Here is a 12,930-nt window from a genome sequence, read left to right as displayed (position 1 = left end):
AGTTACTTCACAGTCTGTCTACCTCTATAAAACCTGGAATGATTCATCCACCACTACATGAAGATGCATGGACAGTCCCATCCCAGTTCTTAAGTAAAAAGCAGAACTCTGCAGGATATTCTACTGTCAGGGCTTGAGATTATAACAGAAATTCAGTGGGCAGAAGTCCAAGGGCTACAGAAAAAGGAACTGAACATCAAATGTTAACCGACCTTATCCTTTCTAATTTGACAGCTTAAGGCATTGAGACCTAATTGGTTTTTTGTGTCTAGTTACAAAGACAGCTCCATCTTCTATCTTAATTCTCAGGGATGTCTCCCAATAGTTTCACACTTCATCCAACTTCAGCCATTTGCTCTTCCCAAGACTTCATTTCATTATCATAACAAATTCTATCATCTTTAGCAAACTGAATGCATGCCTGCCTTTCATCACTAGATAGATTTTTTCCAAACCTGATTTATAGTCTTCAGTTTTCCCTGAGCAGACTCGTGTCTAGCCTCTTGGAAGCTTTCAGACACATAAATGTTATATGCTGATCAAGGTCCTTTTGGTTTTCCAAGCAAAGTTAATTCTCTCCTTTTTATTGATGCTTTCTTTTTTAAACATTTTTACCTGACTTCTTTCTCAAAAGATACTGAGTTGGAGTCAGCAGATCTTTAAACTTTGCTCATAGCTTCTTTGTACGCTTTCCATTCTGTCTTAAAATCAGCTTCATACACTTTTTTTTGCATCCAGTATGGAGGATACAGCTGCAATTTTTCTGACTAGTTCTGAAAGATTTGCATCTGGGTGTGTAGCTTTAAATCTAGGTAGCTGTTCTGTAGAAAATCGAAGGTATTAGGTCTTAGGTTTCGTTGGATAATTACCCACGCTAGATGAAACACATTTCAGAACACAGACAAGGCTGAGCAGCAAAGGTATGTGACCCCATGCAGCCCACGCACATCTCAGCACCCAGGTGTCCAGGTGCCCTTAGCACGCCCACATTCCCTGGGGACAGCGCCATCGCTCAGGTCAACGATGCTCTGGCTCAGTACTGTCATGGCACATACCATGGTACCCACACAGCTGAACAAGCACCATGGGAACCCTGGGCATTTATTATCATGCCCGCTGAGCTTGGGCGCCGAGTATGTACATTCTATACTGTTGCAAATAAATCAGGAAAGGTAGGTTACAAATTAGAAAAATTAAGTTAAGTTGGAAAAAGCTCTTATAATTCTGTCCAAAAGGCAGAATTATATGCTATCCTCATGGTCTTAAGTGATTTTAAAGAACCTCTCAATATATTTTCAATTCACAATATTCAGAAAGAGCTGTTTTGCATATTGAAACCACTGAATTTATACCAAATGATATGGAATTGACATCATTATTTATTCAGGTTGAAGATATAATCAGGAATAGGCTTTGTGCCATATACATAACACACATCTGAACTCATATGGGTCTGCCAGGTCCTCTAGCACAAGGGAATGCAGAAATTGATCCATTATTGATTGGAAATGTGCTGAAGGCCTCAGAATTTCATGAAAAGCATCATGTCAATATCAAAGGTTTAAAGAAAGTTTATATTACCTGGCAACTGTTGGCAAAGTTTCTCTCCTGCCTAGTAACACAGAAACTATATTGTTTGCAATACTGTTTGGTCAATAGATTAAGCATATTGCTATCTAGCTCCTATATCCTAAACTACTCCATCTCCATTAGTCTATGCATCACCATGAGGTAATGGCCTGCTGGCAAAGTTTCAGTGAGCTTTTGTGGAGGCATCTGTCTCCTGTGGGCAGCTACATACTCACTGACTCCATCTACTCTCTCTATATATATCTTTTCCAGCCTGGCAATATTTGTTAAGTCATTGACCAAAAGCATCTTCTTTATTCATTAACTAATAAAAGCAACACATATACAGAAGGACTTCCCAAATCATCTCCCCTTTACTGTCTAAATGAAATGGAAGGCTTTAACTTTAAAATAGTAAAATTGCATATAACAAAACAGGTATCAAGCAAGAATTACAGTTACAATATTTAATCTATTTTATCTTTTATCATAACTACAGAAAACTATAACTATCTATTCTTCAACTCCAACAAAGACCCCAGGATATATTACCTAAGTTAACAGGAAGTGCAGTATAAGCAACTTCCCAAACTCTAGAATTAACAGAGACATCTCACTGCCTAGAATATCACCCAAAGCTCTTCTGTAACACTGGGACACCTATCTTTAGCCTACAGGCCCATAGTATCCAGAAGATTTTTCCTTAAAGCAGGAATTTCAAAGACAGTTCCACCTACATTGGCAGTTTGTCAGTCACTTTCTTCTGTGTCCTACAGAATGTCTGACAGACTCTTTCACGAAGTAGGAACCCTGACGGACTGTATCACATTCTTTAGGCAAGTTCAGAAGTCATTTTTCTGTGGGTCCTGAAAGTCAATTCAAGCAGTTCTGACAAGAGCAGTCTCTTGCCCATATGGTGAACAAATTTCATAAGGAACCTCTTCTATGCCCATCATCCTCTTGAAGTAGATTGGTGCTTCCAGAAGGTGATGTGTCTCACTGTCGTAAGAAGTCCTAAGTGTTCTTAAAACATTTTAAATGGCATATTCTCTAGCTTTTGAAAGGTTTGAAGATCCATCTGAAATACATCTCTGTACATCTAGAAAACCTAACTAACATGACTACAAGCTTAATTATTATAGATGGCTCTCTATTAACCTATGTTTCTTAATTATATATTATACTTTTTGTTTGTTTGTTTGTTTTCGAGACAGGGTTTCTCTGTGGCTTTGGAGCCTGTCCTGGAACTAGCTCTGTAGACCAGGCTGGTCTCGAACTCACAGAGATCCGCCTGCCTCTGCCTCCTGAGTGCTGGGATTAAAGGCGTGCGCCACCACCGCCCGGCTATATATTATACTTTTAAATGAGTTGCACAAACAAAATACTTTAATCAAAAACAGAAATATATATATAACAAAATTGACATAAAATTTGTATCAATAGACCAAGATCCATACCAATCCAAATCTCAATAGCATATCCCCCTTTAAATGTAAACAATCACCAACAATATTTGGAATTTTGGGAATAATTCTCTCCAAACTTTTCCTGCTTCTTGTTAGGTAAAGTAATTTTTGGTGGTGTTCACAGCAACCTTCTAGGGATGTCTCTTGGTCCATTAAACCACATTAGTCTGGAAGGAGTCCATAGGTTCTCATTCTCTGTGGAAAATAAAGAACCTCTTTTTCAAAGCAACAAATCATAGACCCAAATTCTAGAGTCAAGATACCGTTAAAATATATATGTTGGTTTAAATTAGTAGTCCATATAATGAAATGTCTCTCTGTACTTAGCTCCTTCTCTGCCAAATACTTTAAAAAAAAAAACAATAGTGTACATAATCCAAACTCTGTGTATATTTCATCTTTATGTGGCTTATTTTTCTTACTCTATTACTTTTCTACAAGTTTAATATTTATTTTATTATTTTTACTACTTTAACCTATGACTGACTGTACTTTTTTATATTATAACTGTCTATACTCTTTTTTCTCTCTCTCAAGCTTATGTACATTTACCCAACACTGTGGTTCATTTAGAGGTCTTTTCCCATCTGGATATGTTTTTATTGTGCATCTATAACTACCTTTTTTAAAAAATGCTAAGCAGGTATGGCTAGGACCAACTCAGTGGCCCTGCCTGCTTGTTCTGCTCAGTTCAACATGGCAGAGGCATGTTTGCTGCTTCTGATAGTCATGCATATTGCTCCATTTTCAGACATACAGTGGGACTATGTTGCCATTAAGCAAGTTGTAGCACTCTGCTCACAAACCCCATTTAAATGCTCAGCCTCCTTAAATAACCAGACTTCAGTCCATGGCAGCCTGGACCAGGGAGCCACTTTTTGGAAACCACACTTTCTCTTTTTCTTTTTCTTCTGCCGGATCAGGAAGACCTCTCTTAAAGAAGCTGTAGCATGCTGCCAGCAAACAGAGTAAGAAGCTGTCTTAAACTCTGTTTTTTATGTGTCTAGAATTCCTTCCCAAATTCTCTCAGGTTTTAAGTGTATTTAGTTGGCCATCTTGGCACCAATTTGTTGGTGGAGGTTTCTGTCCTGCCTGGTCCTTCAATAAACACATAGAAACTATATTATTTGCAATACTGTTTGGCCAATAACCTAAGCATATTGCTAGCTAGCTCTTATATCCTAAATTAACCCATTTCCATTAGTCTGTGCATCGCCATGAGGTCATGGCTTTCTGGTAAAGTTTTGGTGGACTCCAGTGGAGGCATCTGCCTCCTGTGGGCAGCTATATGTCTTCTCACTGGCTCTGCCTACTCTCTCTATATATCTTTTCTGGCCTGGCTTTATCCTGTTAAGTCATTGGTCAAACACAGCTTCTTTATTCATTAACCAAAAAAATCAACGCATATACAGAAGGACTTTCCACATCAGGCAACAAGATAAGGAGATTATCAAGAGATGCCCCACTTGTTCTTTCTATAACCAAATACACTATCTGCAGGGAGTAACCCAAAGGTACTCAAAGGAATGAAATCTGGCAGATGGATGTGTTCTACTTCACAGATTTTGTAAAATTAAAATATGTACACTGTACCATTGACACTTATTCAGGTTTACAATGGTTAATTGCTTTGAGTGCAGAAAAGGCTGATTCAGTAATTATGCATTTATTAAAAGTTATAGCCATCATGGGTATACAAATAAAGACAGATAATGGTCCAGCATATGTCTCTAAGAAAATGAAACTGTTTTTTGCTTATTATAATATTAAGCATATTACAGGTATACCAAACAATCCTATAGGCCAGGTAGTTACAGAAAGATCAAATTAGACTATAAAGGATATGTTAAGCAAACAGACAGGGATGGAGAATACCTCAGAAATAGATTGCATAATGCTTTATTAATCTTGAATTTTTTTAAATGCTAATGAGAAAGGAACAATAGCAGCAGAGAGACATTGGTATTAGAAAAATCTTCTGAATTAAATCAGCCAGTGTATTTCCAGGATATGTTGACCTCACAATGGAAACCAGGAGATGTGCTACTTTGGGGAAGGGGTTTCACTCTTGTTTCCACAAGGAAAGAAAAACTACGGATACCATAAAAACTAATAAAGATTCAGTTTGAAAAATAGAAACCTCTTGAGAAAGAGAAATGACAGCTCATCTACAAAGGTGACAATTATACAGTTGGTAAGGAAACCTCATAAGGGTTGGGGCAGAATCTTGTTCTTGTCTTTGCAGGAAAATACACATCTTCAAAATATCGAGAGACCTTAGACGTCTAGTTGCCTAAGAAAGAAAAATACTTATTCAGAAAAGATCACTGAGCAAAGAGAAATATGATTTATGATGATATTCATATGGCCATAAATTCAATGATGATATATATATACACACACACTTCCCAGTAGAATAATAGTCATGACTCACTTAAAAAATCAAAGCTGGCTTTGGAGTTGGACAATGGCTATCCTTCTCTAAATCCCAGTATGTTGTTAAAGAAAAAATTCAGAGTTTCTGTCTCATGTTAGGAGCCATCTGGTATGGGACAGAAAAAAGAAAGAGTTTAGGAAAAATTTTACTTTTCACCATACCTATTATTGTCTCTATCATATCTCTCATGGAATTTATGGCCATATGAATAATATTTAAGTTTTCCACAATGAACAATAACTTTTCCTTCAGTAATCTTTGAAGTTTCCAGGAAGAAGATGGGGACCCACAACAACAATTTCACCTGGTTGATACGTTGTAATGGTTGATAGAGCTACTTTGAGATTGGTTTTGGGTACCAGCTGCTCAAAATGATTTTAACTTGGTTAGCTGAAATGGTGTACCTTCTTACTAAGTTCTGGCCAGAACTTCAAAAACCCCTGTCAACTACTCAAAGACTATTTATAATTATACCAGACAGTAATCTTGTAACTTAACCATCATTTTAGTTTTGCAGGATCCCAGAGAAAGAACATTGCCCCCATGACAGTTGGAAGTAATTCTAGAAGAAAATGTCTCCTCCTAACAAAGTTTGTCCTCAGGGTTAGGGAAGTCATTTAGGGGCTGATTATAACTGGTATAGGGTTGAGGGTTGTATTGGAAATTATGTAAGCTCATGGATCTTTTTTTAAAAAAAGAGGGGGAGAGATTGGGTGGGATAATAGGTAGATTAGTGTGAACTCACACAAATAATAATAGTAATAGAGTGAATATTTGCAAGCTATTATTTATAGACAATTTATATTGGAAGTAGCTTGATTGCACTTCCTGTTTACTCAAGTAATATTATTCCTTTCTCATGGGGTTGAAGACTACATAGTTGTAGTTACTTTCCCCTCATGACTTGGCCAAGACATTTCTAATACAAGACTTAGACTCCTTAGGATAGGATAATTTTTGGAACATTTAGCATGTTTCTTGCTTGATATTGTATATGCTGGTTGTAATTCTAATTTTTATACTTGATATTTGCTCTTATTGTACATCGTTTTGTATTAGGCTTAGAATTCTCTTATTTAAACAAAAGGGGGAGGTGCTGTAGGAATTCCTTCAGCCAGTAGCCTTTAAGATACCAGCCTACTTTGGCGTGGTCTCTTATACTATAAATGCAGCTAGAAAGTGTGTGCACTCTCTCTCTCTGGATTCCAGTGAGTCCTGGATTCTGCTCATGCAGAGGACTGTGAGCTGTGAGTTCCCCCTAAATAAAGAACCCTTCATTATACTCAATTCTGATCTAGTGCTCTCCAACATCTGCACAAATTGGGAGAGATTCCAGAATACTTAGACTAAGGATGCAGGAGAAGGAGGGTCTGGATAGATGGCTTAGAGGTTAAGAGCTATTGGTGCTCTTCCAGCTCACTCATGCTGGGTGGATCACAATTGCCTGCAACTCCAGCTTGAGGGGATGTAATGGCTACTTTTGGCCTCTGCTAGTACCTACAAACACATATCCTATACACACATATACATAAGTAGCAATGAACACACTAACTAAATAAGTAAAACCCACTTTTTAAAAAAAGAAGCAGAAGGAAGAACAAGTGAAGCCTCAGGAAAAATAAAAATTAGGAGATGTCTCAGTGTGACAGTCTTATACTATGACATGTTAAAATTAATATAAAATAGACACAAGCCTGTAATCCCAGCTACAGCAGACAGTGAGGCATAAGGATCACAGGTTCTAAGGACTGCTTTTGTGACAGAGTGTGTTCAAAGCCAGCCTGCGGAACTTGATGAGATCTTGTCTTAAAATATATAAATAATAAATAAATTTAATAAATTTTAATAAATAAGCACCAAATATCACACTAAGAATAGTTCTTAATATCATTCTGTGGCCTCTCGAAGTCTTTGGTACAATCGTCAGCACCAAGCAAATAAAATGGGACTTCAAACTAGAAAAGCAAGTTTCCTTTAACACAGTCAGACTAAGTAGAATCGAAAGAGAAATTAAAAAGAATCTCACATGAACTTTCTGTTCTTTTTAAAAGTCTCTTGTTGTTTGCCACAGTAACCCGAGTACTGGCTTCTCTGACGTCATCCTGCCTCCCAGCATTCACATAAAGCTATCTCCTACACCCAGAGCCCAGTGTTGCTTGCCCTTTTCTTTTCTTTAATATTGTTCTCAGTTAAAAACAACGGGGACTTTTCAAAGTATCTGATCCTACATCTTGGGAAAGGAAAAGTCCAGATAAGCCTGGACCTTTTTCTTGCAAAGATGCTTTCAAAGCTGTGTAGTATGAAATAGGTAAAGAGGCCGGTCTGAAGAGCAGGGGCCCCTGCTGAGAAGCTGAGGAACAAGGGAAGGAGCCATAGAGTGGAGTTGTGGCTCAGATGGCAGAGTGCTCACCTGACATGGACAAAGCCCTGGGTTTGATCACCAGCACCACACAGTACCAGGCACAGTATCACAGATGCCTGTTACCGTGGCATGGTAAAGGCATGAGGACCTCAAGCTGTAGGTTATTCTAGACCATATAACCACTTCAAAGCCAACATGGGCAACATGAGAATTTATTAAAAAAGAAAAAAAAGAGAAGTAACAAAAACTGTCTCTCTGTTTCCTTCTGGGTGAGTCTCTCTTTTCCTCCCTTCTCAGGCAGAGTCCCGTGTAGTCAGGGTTGACCTTGAACTGTCTGTGTAGCTGAACTGATGTTGAATTTCTGATCCTCCTCCCAAGTGTTTGAATTACAGGCAACATTTGTTTTTTGATCTTCAGCACTATCATTCTGGAATTTTCTCCAACATATGCAGGTCCAGATGAACCTCTCTCAGAAACCAGATTTCAAATGTTGCATAGACAGCCAGTATAATAAGTGAGATGAACAGAAAAATATGTTAATATCTGCTAAACAAATTATTTTTCTTTTTGTGGGTTATATTGCCTTAAACTCCCACAATATTTACTATATATATCTTGGTAGAAAAAGTTAGGTGTCTTTGAAGTGTTTTTAGTATAGATTAATTATACACACTAATGGGTTTGTTGTGGCATTTTCATATCTCTGCATAATTTATTTTGATCATATTCATCTCCATTTCCACCACTGTTTCTTTCCCTTCCATTCCTCTGGCCCCTCCCTCTTCTCAACTAGTCTTTCTATTTCTATGTCTTGCTTTTTTTTTTTTTTTTTGCCTTTCTGTTTCTCCCTGGATCCACTACTCCTCCGTTTCCCTCCAGAAACAGTGATATCAACTGAACACAGTTATTATTGCACAAGATGCAATAAGATTAAGAATTAGCACACTCATATCAAGGCTGGATGAGGCAGAGTGTCCCAAAGGCAGACAAAAGAGTCAGAGACACCCCCACTCCCACTGTTAAGAGTCCCACAAGAGCACCAAGCTAAACAAACACAGCATGTTTGCGGAAGACCTAACACAGATCCATGCAGGCTTCCTGATTGTCAATTCAGTCTCTGTGAGCCCTGCTTAGTTGATTCTGTAGTTTCCTCAAGCTCTCTGGCTCCTACAATCCTTCCTCCCCTCCTCCAAGGGGTTTCAGGGGCTCTGCCTAATGTTTGTCTGTGGGTCTTTGCATCTGGTCCTGTCAGATGCTGGAGGAAGCCTCTCTGATGATGACTGGGCTAGGCACTGATCTTTGAGTACAATTTAATCACTTCTGGACCTTTTGGTTAAAATCAAGTGAAATATTTATTTACTTATTTATTTGTATTTCATATATCCTAAACTGCCTGTGATTTGCTGCATAGCTGAGGATGACCTTGAATTTATCTCTTTCCCTCCTGAGTGCTGGAATTACAGAGGTGTGCCAACACCTACTTTATTTCATGTCGAGGATCAAACCCCAGACTCAGTGCTGAGCTACGAACTGAACTACATCCTCAGCCCTTGGTTCCCCTTTTGAACACAAAAATAATTTTTTGCTGAATGTAGAGGAACTGTTTTCCTAAGTTCTAGCCAAACCTATAAATAAATCCATTTTACTTCTTCAATTTCCATTTTTTTATATTTTGCTATACAGGGAAACTAAGGTTGCAGGTTAATGGACTCGTTTTCAATAACAATACCTTCCTCAGACAAAGGAAGTGTGAAGCCTTGCAGAGCATATGTGCAATTGTATAAGAGAGCACTGAAAGGATGGGCACACACCTAGCCATGCTCAGTCAAGGAGTGCATTTCTGAACATGCTCAGCTTAAGGTCATTGTTCAAGACATAGACACAATTTTAGACCTAGCTCAAGATCAAATGCTTCACATGTGGCCAGGACACAATTCATTAACTTCTGATGATGCTTTTAATGCCATCAACCAACATTTGGGTATCAGTTTGGGACCTGCTATGACTTCAATCTAACTTAAAGTCAGATTCCAGTGCTGGAGTGTTTGAAGGTAATCAGCACCTCACCTGGTTAGAACTGGGTCCACGCTTGTCCACTAGACCACAGAAACTCAGCCTCCCTCTCCTCTATGGTTTTAATCTTTTTGGGGGGACAGGGTTTTGAATAGTCCAAGTTGGCCTCAAACCCCTTATGTAGCTAGGGATGGTCTTGAATATCTGGATCTTCCTACATCTACCTTCTAAAAGTTGAGAGTTAGGTGTGCACCACCTGGTTTATGTGCTGTTGGGGATCAAACCTAGGGTTTCAAGCATGCTAGGGAAGCCCTTCACCGATTAAGCTACACTTCAGCACCAACCTGTTCTCATTTCTCCTTCTTCTTTCTTCTTTTTCTCCAAAACAGGGTTTCACTGTACGGCTCTAGCTGTATTGAAACTCACTCCATAGACTAGGCTGGCCTCAAACTCAGAGATCTGCTGGCATCTGCCTCCTTAAGTGCCGAGATTAAAGGCATGTGCCACCACCACCTGGCTGTTCTCATTTCTGCAACTGAGTAGCTCACATGGTCTCTCGTGAATATTAACTACTCAGAAAACATGTTAAGTAATTTTCTAGTGAATGAAATGAATATCTAGAATCAGCTAGTGTATCTGGGCATGATAGAACACAAGCACACCATTAACTATGACAGCTACGAAAAGGAGGTACAAGGATTAGGTACTCACAGCCCTTTTCACCTACGTACTGAGTTCAAAGTCAACCTGGGCCACATCAAACCCAGTCTCAAAAGAAAAGCAAAAAGAAAGAAGGAGCAGTGAAAAGGCTTGGTTGGTAAAGGTGGATGCTGCCAAGCCCGATGACCTGTATTTGAGGACCAATACCTACATGATGGAAGACGAGAATTGACTCTTAAATATTGTCCTCTGACCTTACCTTCAGTATTTGCTATGTTTGTGCTCATGCCCTGACAAACACAAAATAGATGAATGTGATGAAAATGTTTTTGAAAGCAATAGAAAGCATCAGCCAGTGTAAGCTAGAAACCAACCATATCGTATTTTAGAAAGATGTACTTTTTATTCCAAATTATTCTGGGGGCTTGGTTTCCCAGAACAATACCCAATCACTCCACTCTGCCGGCAGAGAAGGCATAAGGTATTCTGTTGAAAGCACAACTATGGCTTAATACCTCAGGGGAAGGGTGAACTTCACTACAATTAGTAGATGTGTTCTCATTAGAAGGAATGCAAGCCAAATGCAGTTGCTTTGATTCACTGATGGCTGGCTTGATTTTGTTCATAAAAAAAATGGTAACAGTTGGCAATTAAACAGATGGACAGACTCAGTAAAAAACCTACTGCATTGTCTCTCATGGAGAAAACTGCTAAAATGGCACCGTTGTGTCGTGGGGTCTTGTAACTGTCCTGCTGGCACACGGTGTTTGCAGATGTGACTGTGCAGGTTTAATCTCATAACTACATTTGAATCATAGAGATGAGAATATCAATTCCAATAGCAAGCCAGGAAATAATTAAAACGTGCTTTTTCTCCTCCTTCATATTTTGTATTATTCATTTTTAAAAGGAAATTATTCTTAATCATGTGCATATATTCATGTGTGTGTGCGTGCACACTTTTGAGCCTGTGGGTATATGAATGTGAGTACAGGTCCCCGAGGAGGCCCAGGGAGACTCAGGGAGGCCAGGGGAGGCCCGGGGAGGCCTGGGGAGGCCCGGGGAGGCCTGGAGAGGCCCGGGGAGGCCTGAGGCAGCAGATCTTCTGGAGCTGGAGTTACAAGTGGTTATGAGCCATCTGACATGATCAATGTGTGTGACATGATCAATGTGACATGATCAATGTCCCAGTTCTCTGGGACAGCAGTAAGTGGTCTTAATCACTGAGCAACCTCTCCAGCTCCAACTTTTGTATTATTCTACAATGGAATTTTTGCTGGGTTTTGTTTGTTTGATTGATTGATTAATTGATTGATTGGTGTGTCAATACACATGTAGACATGAGCATGCCATAGTACTCTTGGGGAGGTTAGAGGACAACTTTTGGGAGTTAGTTCTTGCTTTCCATTGTGAGAAAGGGCTTTCCTCCTTTCTTCATACTCCAAGGTGTGATTGCAGCTGATTTCTCTTATGTTATGTTATCCCAGAAATAGCAGTGAGTATCACAACCAGCTAAACTTTTAAATTCTATTGCTTTCAGAACATAAATTCAGCGTGTTAGTCATTTTCATTGTTTCTGTGATAAAAAAAAAATACTTAACAATAAACAGCTTAAGGGAGGAAGGTGAATATTGTCCCTCGCACAGGGAAGCTGTGGCAAGACCTTAAGGCATTTGGTCACATTGCTTCTACAGTCAGGACGCACAGAGTGATAAATGCTGGCACCCAGCTCTCTTTCTCCTTTTTATTCAGTCTAGGACCTCAGCCTATGGAGTGGGACCCCTACAGTGTCATTTACCTAATCTGAGTGACCCCTTACAGCCATGCCAGTTTGTCTCTTAGACAAGTTCATATCCGCTCAAATTGGCAAACAGTACAAACTTCACAGTGACTATGTCTCTAACTTGCTGTATGTATGCAAAAGAAGACTAAAGACAAACGGGAGGAAAGGAAAATGCTCAGTCACTTACCAATACTTCTAGTGAAGACCATGTGATCTGCACCTCATTAGGCTGCAGTGAAGTCAAGTCTATTATTTTTGTTCCTGCCAAACCAAAACAGTTATTTGGCATTAACTAAACTATGCACCTAATCTCCTATTCCAGGTCAGCTTTATATGGATGTATTTTTTAAAATTCTTCAACAGTTTCTCTTCTGTTGGAACCTCCAGCTTACCCCTGCATGATCTGGAAGGCCCCATTCCTCTCTGTCTCCTAGCCCCACCCACTCAGAGAATCACCCAACAAAGGACAGGCACCAAAAAGCCCAGTTATGATTTTTGGTGGCTAAGGCAGCTTCTTCCTCTGAACTGCCAGCCTTCCAAGTCCTCACCTAAAGTGCTCAGTTTTTGACCATACTTGGGCACAAACGCAGCTCATGTTGGACACTTCATCACCACTGGCCTACAACCTAGAGAGTCTCCC

At 39.4% G+C, this 12,930-nt stretch overlaps 1 pseudogene; it reads right to left on the bottom strand.

The window, feature by feature from the left end:
• Window positions 1-334: 334 nt before the first annotated feature.
• Window positions 335-1,009, bottom strand: LOC126499369 (transcription factor A, mitochondrial-like; annotated as a pseudogene).
• Window positions 1,010-12,930: the final 11,921 nt, after the last annotated feature.

Source organism: Alexandromys fortis, unplaced genomic scaffold (genome assembly GCF_014885135.2).
Source record: "Alexandromys fortis isolate MF-2015 unplaced genomic scaffold, M_Fortis_MF-2015_v1.1 scaffold_11, whole genome shotgun sequence".
NCBI classification, from domain to species: domain Eukaryota; kingdom Metazoa; phylum Chordata; class Mammalia; order Rodentia; family Cricetidae; genus Alexandromys; species Alexandromys fortis.
Note: the sequence above shows the minus strand (reverse complement) of the source record. Positions and strands in the feature narration are given on the sequence as shown.